This window comes from Pristiophorus japonicus, unplaced genomic scaffold, assembly GCF_044704955.1.
Source record: "Pristiophorus japonicus isolate sPriJap1 unplaced genomic scaffold, sPriJap1.hap1 HAP1_SCAFFOLD_2608, whole genome shotgun sequence".
Taxonomy (NCBI): domain Eukaryota; kingdom Metazoa; phylum Chordata; class Chondrichthyes; family Pristiophoridae; genus Pristiophorus; species Pristiophorus japonicus.
This window is the reverse complement of record NW_027252350.1, coordinates 1-11871: the sequence shown is the minus strand read 5'-3', so window position 1 is coordinate 11871 and position 11871 is coordinate 1. Positions and strand designations below refer to the sequence as shown.

At 49.7% G+C, this 11871-nt stretch overlaps 1 long non-coding RNA gene across 2 annotated transcripts; it reads left to right on the top strand.

Moving 5' to 3' along the window:
• The first annotated feature begins 2028 nt into the window (after nt 1-2028).
• LOC139247168 (uncharacterized) lies at nt 2029-5553 on the top strand. Of its 2 annotated transcripts, none has more exons than XR_011590838.1 (3): nt 2029-2113; nt 4559-4691; nt 5376-5553. It is a non-coding gene; the product is annotated as an uncharacterized lncRNA (long non-coding RNA). The 2 variants fall into 2 exon arrangements; XR_011590836.1 differs by having other exon boundaries at nt 2052-2200.
• Nucleotides 5554-11871: the final 6318 nt, after the last annotated feature.

The window sequence follows — 11871 nt, the reverse complement described above, 5'->3', positions numbered from 1 at the left end:
TCAGTTCTACATGTGCCAGCGATCTGAAGGTCAGGAAGTGGTGAGCTACGTCGCTGAGCTAAGGCAACTTGCAGGACAATGTGAGTTTGATGGCTATCTGGAGCAAATGGTCAGAGACTTTTTTGTCCTGGGCATTGGCCACGAGACCATCCTATGAAAACTTTTCACCGTAGAGACTCCAACCCTAAGTTTGTGGTCCAGGTACTCCAGACCATGGTCGAGGATCCATGTCGACTATCCGGGCCCATTTCTCGGTAAAATGTTCCTGGTGGTGGTGGATACTTTTTCAAAATAGATTGAATGTTAAATAATGTCGGGAAGCACCACCACCGCCACCATTGAAAGCCTGAGGGCCATGTTTGCCACCCATGGCCTGCCTGACATAATGGTCAGTGACAACGGGCCATGTTTCACCAGTGCCGAATTTAAAGAATTCATGAACCACAATGGGATCAAACATGTCACCTCGGCCCCGTTTAAACCAGCCTCCAATGGGCAGGCAGAGCGGGCAGTACAAACAATCAAACAGAGCCTTAAACGAGTCACAGAAAGCTCACTCCAAACCCGCCTGTCCCGAGTACTGCTCAGCTACCGCACGAGACCCCACTCACTCACAGGGGTGCCCCTGGCTGAGCTACTCATGAAAAGGACACTTAAAACCAGACTCTCGCTGCTTCACCCCAACCTGCATGATCAGGTAGAGAGCAGGCGGCAGCAACAAAATGTAAACGATGGTCGCGCCACTGTGTCATGGGAAATTGATCTGAATGACCCCGTGTATGTGCTAAACTATGGACATGGTCCCATGTGGATCGCGGGCGTTTGTGGTCAAACTAGACAATGGACAAATTTGCAGAAAGCACCTGGACCAAACGAGGCTGTGGTTCACAGATTGCCCTGAACAACCCACAGCAGATACCACCTTTTTCAAGCCCACAACACACACCCAAAGGATCAACGACACCACCCCAGACCAGGAAATCGAACCCATCACGCCCAACAGCCCAGCAAGGCCAGGCTCACCCAGCAGCCCTGCAGGGCCAACAACACGCCAGCCCAGCGAGGGCACAGTCAACATATCAGAATAGACACCTCACCTTGTAAATAGTTTTCACTTTGACTTTGGTGGGGGTGGGAGTAATGTTGTGTATCTGTAAAGCATGCACTCCCATGTTCTGCCACCAGGGAGCGTATCCCCTGAAGTCCCAAGGGATCCCAGCATCCCTTGGGAGCACTGTATATAAGCCGGCCCATAAGGCCTATTCCTCACTCTGGAGTGTCTTAATAAAGACTGAGGTCACTGTTACTTTAACCTCCCTGTGTGCAGTCTCATCTGTGTTCGGAACACAATACAAAATACTGTGGTTTTACATGGGAAGCTGCAGTTCTGTAATTATGGTGAAATTCTAACCAAATTCTGTTCACCCATCACCACTGATCTACATTGGGGGGCAGGTGATCGCGACTCCTGTCTCCATGAGAAAATGTTTTAGACTTTTTCCCCAAAACTTTCCTTTGGTTGGCAGCTGCAGTGACTGCATTGCGTGGTGGTTGTTTTTGGCACCAGATGAAGGGTGGTGATGGGTAGAATTTTTAAAAGTCTTTTTGAAAAGCATTTTCAGCTGCAGTGATATTTCTTTTCAAAGCTGTGACCTGTTGGAGATTAAATAAAGCCACTAATGAGGTTTATAAACCAACTGTCATGCAACTCATGATTTCTTACCAAATCTTAGGCTTTTTACGAATTGATCTCATGATTTATGAAATGGTGGGGTTAGCATTACTGCATCTTAGAAAATCTATATTCTGATGTGAAAGGTTTAAGCGAGTTTCGCCTCCTATTCTGCAGGGATTGTATAATTACAAGCACTGTGGAGATTGTGCTGCTGAAATTAGCAATTTCATTTTGCTCTCCTTAAAACCGATGTACGACTGGGGAGAATAGAACATCCAATTACTGGCTGCGCACACTGCGCCCACCCACCCGCCGTGTGGTTGTGCGCAGTCTCGCTTCGCGCAGGATTACGTCAGGGCACGGCCCGTTCTGTCGCCATGGCAACAGCGGCACGCTGAGCCCGATTGATTCTTTCAGCCGGGAGAGACAAGCACCGAGGTGAGAGGCAGACTTGAGACGTGCGTATCAAACCAGGCAACCATCAGACGGCGAAGAGGGCGGTTGGAACCAGGGGAGAGAGTTCGAGTGAGTTCGGAGAGGGAGCAGGGGAGAAAGCACGATACAAGCGCGGGCATTCATTGAGCTGTCGAGAGGGAGAGTGACGGCCTGGGTTTGGGATAAACTTTGGGGTGGAGGCAGACTAAGAGTAGTGCTCTTTTATATAAAGTGCACTTTTTAACAGGTTTTTTTTTACCAAGGACATCAAGCTGTGATCCTGGCCAGTCCAGTAGAATCTTGATCATCTTCAGAAAGACTTGCATTTATGTAGTGCCTTTCACGACCACCGGACGTCCCAAAGCGCTTTACAGCCAATTAAGTATTTTGTCAAAGTTTGGTAATGTTGGAGCCAATTTGTACATAGCAAGCTCCAACATACAGCAATGTAATAATGATAATCTGCTTTTAGTCATGTTAATTGAGGGATAAATGTTGGCCAGGGCACCTTGCTCTACTTCAAAATAGTGCCATAGGATCTTATATATCCACTTGAGAGGGCAGATGGAGCCTCGGTTTAACGTCTCATTCGAAAGACAGCATTTCCGACAGTGCAATAGTACTGCACTGAGTGTCCGCCTAGATTTTTGTGCTCAAGTGGGACCTGAACCCACAACCTTCTGACTTAGAGGCAAGAGTGCTACTTACTGAGCCACAGCTGACACTTCCGAAGGTTGAACAGATGGGAGCTAGGTTAGAGTGAGGGTCAAATATCATCATGAAAAAGAGTGAAAATTGAACACAGCAAATAATCTTAATATATTTGTGCAGATGTTTATTTTCCTCTATTTAAAAATAAAGAAAAAATAGAGAACTAGTCAATTAGGACAATTCTTATACATTTCCTGCTATCTGTCTATGGAGTTAGATTGTTGGAGATCTGGGACTATCTACGTTCTTGTTTGGGTCAAGGATAGCAGATGACACAGATCGAGGGCTCAATTTTCCCCAGTGATTTGCGCCGTTTTTTTTAGGCGGAGGGCAGGCCGTTTTTTTGGCCTAATTTAAAAAAAAACAGTTTCCCTGAACAATTTGCACCAACTCAGTTAGTTATGATATTTTTAGGTAAGTTTTTTTTTCAGCCAAAGGGGTGTAACCTGCCACCTGTGCCAATTCTGGCCATTTAGGCAAGTTTAGCCAGTTTAGCGTTACTCCAGTTCTTAGGCCAGCATATGTGGCCTCTGTAGAAAAAACTTCTGGAGAGTTAAGGAAATCGGCGCAGGTAAGTGTAGCAGATGCCCGGAAAGCAGCAGCAGGAGAGGTAAGAGAGGGGTGCGGGGGAAGCCTTTCGGGTATCGTTCGGTGCGGGGACCAGGAGGGAGGAGGCCGTTCGGCCTGGGATAGGTGTGGGGGAGCTGACGGGGCGGCCGTTTGGCCTGGGCTAGGAGCAGGGGAGCGGACCGGCATTGCGGTGGGGGGGAACTTTAATAATTTAATGGAGGTAAGTTGCTGCAATGTATTATAATGTGCTTGTGTAGGTTGTGAGTTGAGCTGTAAGTGTCACTTTCCAGCCTCAGCCTGCATTGTGTCCCTTGTTACCGTGGCAACCCGATCTTTTTGGCGCAGATCAAGGCTCCACTCCTAAAACTAAAGAACAGGTAGAGTGTGCCAAAATGAAGAAATCTAGAATTTTTTTTTGGCGTACTTGGGCCCCCAAAAAACGGGCGTTACTCTTCAAGTACGCCAAAAAAAAGCTTTGAGAAAAATTGAGCCCAGAGTATGACAAGGAAAAAAGGAAAAATAAATTACAAAAAATACCACCAAATTCCTCCCCGGTTTAGGCCCCATTTTTGTGCACCTTTCCTGATGGAGTAGGCAGACAATTCACTCATAGGCCTCTGAAAACGCCACTTTGTTAGTTGTCACTGGGAGGGTCTGCAAAAGTAAGCTTGGATGACTAGCGCAGTGATCATATTGCCTTATATTTACTAAGGTGAAGCATGCCAATGCTAGGGAGTAGAATACCTTTGAATTTTTAGCACTCAGTGTCTGCACTGAGCACTAAATGATAAGATAAAGCAGGGTCTATTGAATAAATCTATCTCTACCCTACCCCAAGTACCTTAATACCCAGTCTTAAAAGAATATCCTCTATTGCAACACACCAGTAACCTTTTATGGATTCTTTTAATCAACTCAAAAGTAGATTGAGACTGCCTAAACTAATGTTATGTAGGACCTCAGAGCTCTTAGAGAGAGATGACATGAATTTCATCAGTTATTTAGGGCTAGATCCATACCTAGTTCCCAGGGGTGGCAGGACAGTGCGCCTATTGTGTAATAGTGTCCAATCTTTTTCTTGTAAGTATAATCATTGTGAAATATTACGTATATTTTAGTTTTAATGTCTGTCATTTGTGATCTGTTTTTTTGATTTTCTGAATACAGTTTCTACATTACTGGAAAATAAATCTCTGATACAGTCCCATTGGTGGGTCTACACATGGAGAACCCTGAGGTCGACTTCAAGATACACCGTTCAGTGCCTGTGCAGATCACAGTGCTGAGAGGCAGCAACTTCGTATGTATCTTCACTCTTCCTGGTAGTTCATCCCAGGCAAATTACAGCTTTTATAATTTGGACATTTTACGGCACTTTTATATTTTGCGCTTCTGCAGTTTAAACAGAGGAAGGCCATATTTGTGAGCTGACTCCCCATGCTTGCATTGCTAAAACCACTCCCTTATTTCAACAGCAGGATAGTGAATACATGTAAATGTTGGTACAAGGTATGTTAGAATAGCCCAAGGATAACTTGTATGTTTGTCCCCTGCTTGTTGCATCTGTACAATGGCATGGATGAGATCAGGAACAGTGTGTGGAATTATTGGATGTAAACCTAGGATCCCTCATTCACGGCATAGCAAACTGGAACTCTCGCACATTTTTTGGGTACTGCAGCATCAACCCACTATTTAACTTCTCTGTTAATCATTTATTTTGTTAACAAGTGATATGGTGTGACATGTGATTGCATGATGTTGACTGGGCAATACAGTCAGAAGTGTATAGGAGTATGCTAAAACCAATTGCTATCATTAATTTTAACTTGACTTGGAAATTGCCACAAGACTCCGTAGTTATCCCTTATATGCCATGTTGCTTCCAGAGCTTTTGTGTTCAGGGGCTCAATTTAAAAAAAGAAAATTGATGGGTCAAATTGTCCTTTCTTCTCATGTCGAGTCTGTTCTATTCTCCTTGCAGAAAGGGAGTAAAGTAGACAACCCAATGACCTATGTCCGTGCAGAGTACAATACCTTCCAGCTTGGAGACTCGGGGAAAATGCAGGTGACAGATGGTGAAATAGAGTACAACTTCACAATCAGCTTTGACTGCACATTCGATGGGATTCAGGAATTGGACAACCTGGTGCATAAACCTGTGATTTGTGAGTTTCTGCCTTATTTAGCTATTGAATCACAATCTAAGGCCGAGAAATTGATTATTGCCCCGTTTGGGGGCGGTAACACTCGGTAAGACTTTGTGCCAGGCGCAGAAATCTCGCCCCGGAAGGAAGGAAATAAGCGCTCCACTTCCTTCCTGGGGCGGTAATGGGGCGCACGCCTCAGCAGCGCTACGCACTGGGCCGTGTAGCACTGCCACGGGGAGTGGGGGTGCCGCGCGATCAGCCCAGATCTCAAACAGAGTGCCGGGCTGAGCGATCGCAGCACCGACCCCGCGAACAAACCGCGATCAGAGCGGCAACAATAAGGGCAGATTTTTTTTCTTCAGCAGTTGGCCACCTCCCCTTTAATTTTCGGCGCGGTAGTAGCCGGCCGGCCGCACGGTACGCATCCCCTGAAGCTGTCGCTGGCGCAGCTGCAGGAGTGAAATCCAATTTAGGGTCCGAGGCGCTAGCACAGTGATGCGTATGGCGATGATGTCACGATCTGCGGGCGCAGGAGATCGGGGCGCCACTCTATAGCGCTGCCGCTAAACTCCAGCCGACTATGGCGGCAGTCGTTGCCAGCATCGTGCCTGGGCGGGATCGCATTTGCGCCCCCTTAGGGGGCACTAACGGGAGGTGTAAATGCACTGAATTTCTCCCCCTAAATCTTTAAACATAATTATACAACAGAACTGAACTCGAGAATGTTAACTACTTAAATGCAGTAATGCCATAGTATTGGACCATATAATAGATTTTTAGTCACAGCAATACCTTAGCCTGTAATTGGCACTTCCAATTCATCATAGGCAGTCCCTCGGAATCGAGGAGGACTTGCTTCCACTCCCAAAGTGAGTTCTTTGATGGCTGAACAGTCCAAAACGAGAGCCACAGACCCTGTTACAGGTGGGACAGACATTCGTCGAAGGAAGGGGTCAGTGGGGCTGGTTTGCCGCTCGCTCCTTCCGCTGCCTGCGCTTGGCCTCTTCATGCTCTTTGCATTGAGACTCGAAGAGCTCAATGCCCTCCCGGATGGATTTTCTCCGCCTCGGGCAGTCTGCAGCCAGGGTCTCCCAGGTGTCAGTGGTGATATCGCACTTTACCAGGTAGGCTTTGAGGGTGTCCTTATAACGTTTCCGCTGTCCTCCTTTGGCTCGTTTACCATGAAGGAGCTCTGCATAAAACACTTGCTATGGGAGTCTCGTATCTGGCATGCGTACTGTGTGGCCTGCCCAGCGAAGCTGATCGAGTGTGGTCAATGCTTCAATACTGGGGATGTTAGCCTGGTCGAGGACACTGATGTCGGTGCGCCTGTCCTCCCAGGGGATTTGCAGGATCTTGCGGAGACATCGTTGGTGATATATCTCCAATGATTTGAGGTGCCTTCTATACATCGTCCATGCCTCCGATCCATACAAGAGGGCAGGTGATATTACAGCCCTGTAGATCATGAGTTTGGTGGTAGATTTGAGGGCCTGGTCTTCAAAAACACTTTTCCTCAGACGGCCGAAGGCTGCGCTGGCGCACTGGAGGCTGTCATGTTTGTAACTACAATATAACACCACTGTATTACTGTATACACTCAACTTAGATGCACACCTTGACCACAGGGGGTGAACTTGTGGGAGACACTCCTTATCTGATCACACAGGTATATAAAGGGAGGTCCCACGCAGGGCCATCACTTCTGGAGTCCTGTAATAAAGAGCTAAGGTCACAGAGTGGCTTTGTCTCTGGAATGTGCCTCGTGTGGTTTCATGCTGTCGAGTAAGGACTTTACATTGGCGAAGAGAAACGGGAATTCACGACCCACGAGAACGGTCACCGGTAGCACAGAGGAACGGGACTGTGTTGGGGAAGACTGGGACGATTTTGTAGAGAGGCTTCAGCAAAGCTTCGTAACTAAAGACTGACTAGGGGATGCAGCGGCCGACAAGCGACGGGCTCATCTCCTGACCAGCTGCGGGCCAAAGACTTATGCGCTCATGAAGGACTTACTGGCACCCGAAAAGCCGTCGGACAAAACCTTTGAAGAGCTCAGCAAATTAATCGGGGAGCACCTCAAGCCGGCGAGCAGCATACACATGGCTCAACACAGATTCTACACCCACCGACGTCGTGAAGGGCAGAGCATACCGGACTTTGTAGCGGACCTCCGGCATTTGGCCAGCCTCTAAGTTCACAGACGCCTGCAGGGGGGAGATGCTAGGGGACTTCTTCATCGAGGGTATCGGTCATGCGGGAATTTTTCGTAAGTTAATTGAGACCAAGGACTTGACCTTGGAAGCGGCAGCGTTGTTAGCTCAAACTTTCATGGTGGGGGCGGAAGAGACAAAAATGATTTACGCGCGCAATTCTGCCTCCAATGCCGTGATGGATCAGGGAGTCAACATCATAAATGCTACTCAGAGCCCCACAGGAAGGCATGGGCAGTTCGACATTTACCAGGCAGCTATAGATCCCAGAGCAGGATCTCAACAGAGACAACGGCAGGCTGAATGGACGTTCACGCCATCACAGTGGACAATGCGGCCCGGGATGGGGCCATTGACACCCACTAATAGGGTACTTAAGAGCAGTCAAAGGAACAGTCAGCGCAAAATTCCTGGCCATAGTCTCTTTGTCCCCAACAATGGAAACTTTAACTCATGCTGGAATTGTGGGGGAAAACACTCAGCCAGATCTTGCAGATTCCAACATTTTGTCTGCAGAAACTGCAATCTCAGTGGCCATTTCACGCAAATGTGTAGAAAACCTGCAACCAGACTGATATGAGACAGATGGACCAGAAGAGGGTTCTGTGAGACAGGATGATTTTTGGGGCAAATCGATGGATGCCGCGGTTCAGCGGTCCATGCGGCGAATATTCACAGTTCATACACCAAAACGCCACCAATGATGATGAGGGTTTTGTTGAACGGCGTCACAGTGCGCATGGAGCTGGACACTGGGGCCAGCCAGTCACTCATGGGCGTTCAGCAATTTGAGAAGCTATGGCCACTCAAAGCCAGTAGACCCAAATTAGAACGTATTGAGACATAATTACAGACTTACACCAAGGAAATCATTCCGGTGCTAGGCAGTGCAATGATGGCTGTCACACACAATGGGTTAGTGAACCGGCTGCCACTCTGGATTGACCCAGGCAATGGTCCCGCTCTGCTGGGAGGAACTGATTAGCCGAGATGAACTGAAAATGGAGGGGATGTTCACGCAATGTCCTCAGTGGAGCGAAGCTCGTGCTCACAAGTCCGACAACAATTCGAGTCACTATTTCAACCGGGCATCAGGACTTTCAAAGGCACGAAAGTAGTGATACACATCACCCCAGACGCCAGGCCAGTGCACCACAAAGCCAGAGCGGTGCCGTATGTGATGCAGGAAAACATCGAGAGCGAATTGGACCGGCTGTTGCGAGAGGTCATCATCTCGCCTGTTGAATTTAGTGACTGGGCGAGCCCCATCGTTCCCGTTCTAAAAGCAGATGTCTGTCCGGGTCTGTGGCAACTACAAGGCCACCATCAATCGGATGTCCCTACAAGACCAATACCCACTCCCAAGAGCGGAGGACCTCTTCGCCACGCTGGCAGGTGGCAAACTGTTCACCAAGTTGGACCTCACTTCAGTCTCTATGACCCAGGAACTGGCCGACGAATCCAAACTACTGACCACCATCACCACGCACAAGGGACTGTTTCCATATAACAGGTGCCCGTTTGGCATTCGATCAGCGGCCGCGATTTTTCAACGCAACATGGAAAGCCTGCTTAAATCCATTCCTGGAACGATCGTATTCCAGGACGACATCTTCATCACGGGTCGAGATACCGAGGAACACCTCCACAACTGGAGGAGGTGCAACGCCGGGTAGGCCTGCGACTCAAGAAGTTTAAATGTGTGTTCTTAACTCCTGAGGTTGAGTTTCTGGGCAGGAGGGTTGCTGCAGATGGGATTCGGCCACCGAATCCAAAACAGAGACGATTCGACGAGCACCCAGGCCCTGCAACACATCGGAGCTGCGTTCATTCCTGGGACTGTTGAACTATTTCGGGAACTTTCTGCCGAACTTGAGCACGTTGTTGGAGCCGCTACATGTGCTCCTGCGTAAGGGTTGCGATTGGTTTTGGGGGGACTGTCAGGAACGGGCTTTTGATTGAGCACGAAACCTACTTTGTTAAAACAAATTGTTGACCCTGTACCACCCCTGTAAACGTTTAGTTCTGACATGTGATGCATCGTGCTATGGGGTTGGGTGCGTGTTGCAGCAGAGTAATGCTGAGGATCAGCTACAACCTGTGGCTTATGCCTCCAGATCGCGCTCTCAAGCAGAACGGGGATATGGCATGGTTGAGAAGGAAGCGCTTGCATGTGTCTATGGTGTTAAAAAAAAATGCACCAGTACCTCTTCGGTAGGAAGTTTGAATTAGAGACAGACCACAAGCCACTCACATCCCTGTTGTCAAGACAGCAAGGCTGTCAATGCCAACGTATCAGCTCGCATACAGCGGTGGGCCCTCACGCTAACTGCTTATGACTACTCCATCCGGCACTGGCCCGGCACTGAAAACTGCGCTGACGCACTTAGTAGGCTCCCACTAGCCACCACAGAGGGGGCAGCTGAGCAAAGCGCTGAGATGGTCATGGCTGTCATTGCCTTTGACAGTGCAGGTTCCCCCATCACAGCCCGCCAGATCAAAATCTGGACAAACAGAGATCCCCTCCTATCCTTGATTAAGAAATGTGTCCTGACTGGGGATTGGGCGCCCGCACACGGAGCATGCCCTGAGGAGGTCAGACTGTTCCACAGGCGGATGGATGAGCTCTCCATCCAAGCTGACTGCCTACTATGGGGCAGCCGGGTAGTCATGCCCCAGAAGGGCAGGGAGGAATTCATCAGGGAACTCCACAGCGAGCACCCAGGCATTGTGATGATGAAGGCCATTGCCCGGTCACACGTTTGGTGGCCTGGAATTGATTCAGGCCTGGAACACTGTGTTCGCAGGTGCATGACCTGTGCCCAGCTGGGCAATGCCCCCAGGGAGGCCCCGCTCAGCCCGTGGCCCTGGCCCACCAAGCCATGGTCACGTGTTCACGTTGACTACGCGGTCTCGTTCATGGGGAAGATGTTCTTCATTGTAGTAGATGCGTACTCGAAATGAATCGAGTGCACCATCCTGAATCCATGCACGTCATCCACCACTGTGGAAAGCCTATGTGCGATCTTTGCAACCCATGGCTTGCCAGACATCCTGGTTAGTGACAATGGCCCGTGTTTCACGAGCTATGAATTCCGGGAGTTTATGTCGGGTAATGGCATCAACCACGTCAGGACTGCGCCGTTCAAGCCGGCCTCCAATGGCCTGGCGGAACGGGCAGTCCAAATCATTAAGCAAGGTATGCTCAGGATTCAAGGACCCTCCCTTTATTGCCGCTTATTGCATCTCCTGCTGGCCTATAGATCCCGCCCGCACTCGCTCACGGGGGTCCCGCCCGCAGAGCTACTCATGAAACGGACACTCAAAACTCGGTTGTCCCTCATCCACCCAGTCCTAACCAACATAATTGAAGGCAAGCGCAAGTCACAAAACGAGTACCATGACCGCAATTCATGGGGGAGATGTATAGAAATAAATGATCCTGTATTCGTCCTCAATCACGCCATGGGGCCCAAATGGCTTGAGGGTACTGTAATTGGCAAAAAGGGGAATAGGATCATCGTGGTAAAACTCAACAATGGCCAGATATGCCGTAAGCATCTGGACCAAGTAAAAAAAAAAAGGTTCAGCATGGACACTGAGGAACCTGAAGAAGACCATGAGATGGAGCTCACAGTACCGCCAGCGAACGTGCAACAAGAGCAATCAGAAGAATGCACAGTCCCTGAGGTCAGCCGGACAGGCCGGAATCGCCACAGGTGATAGACACTCACATCAGCATCCAACAACCAGAGCCCCAACTGCGGCGCTCCACGAGGGAGCGTAGACCATCTGAAAGACTGAACCGATGATCCCAGTGAGACTTTGGGGGGGGGGGGGGGGTGGGGGTGGGGGTGGGGGGGGGGGGGGTGGGGGTGGGGGTGGGGGGGGGGGGGGTGGGGGTGGGGGGGGGGGGGGGGTGGGGGTGGGGGGGGGGGGGGGGTGGGGGTGGGGGTGGGGGGGGGGTGGGGTGGGTGGGTGGGGGGTGGGGGGGGGGGTGGGGGGGGTGGGTGGGGGGGGTGGGGGTGGGGGTGGGGGGGGGGGGAAGGTGATGTCATGTTTGTAACTACAATGTAACACCACTGTATTACTGTATACACTCAACTTAGATGCACAC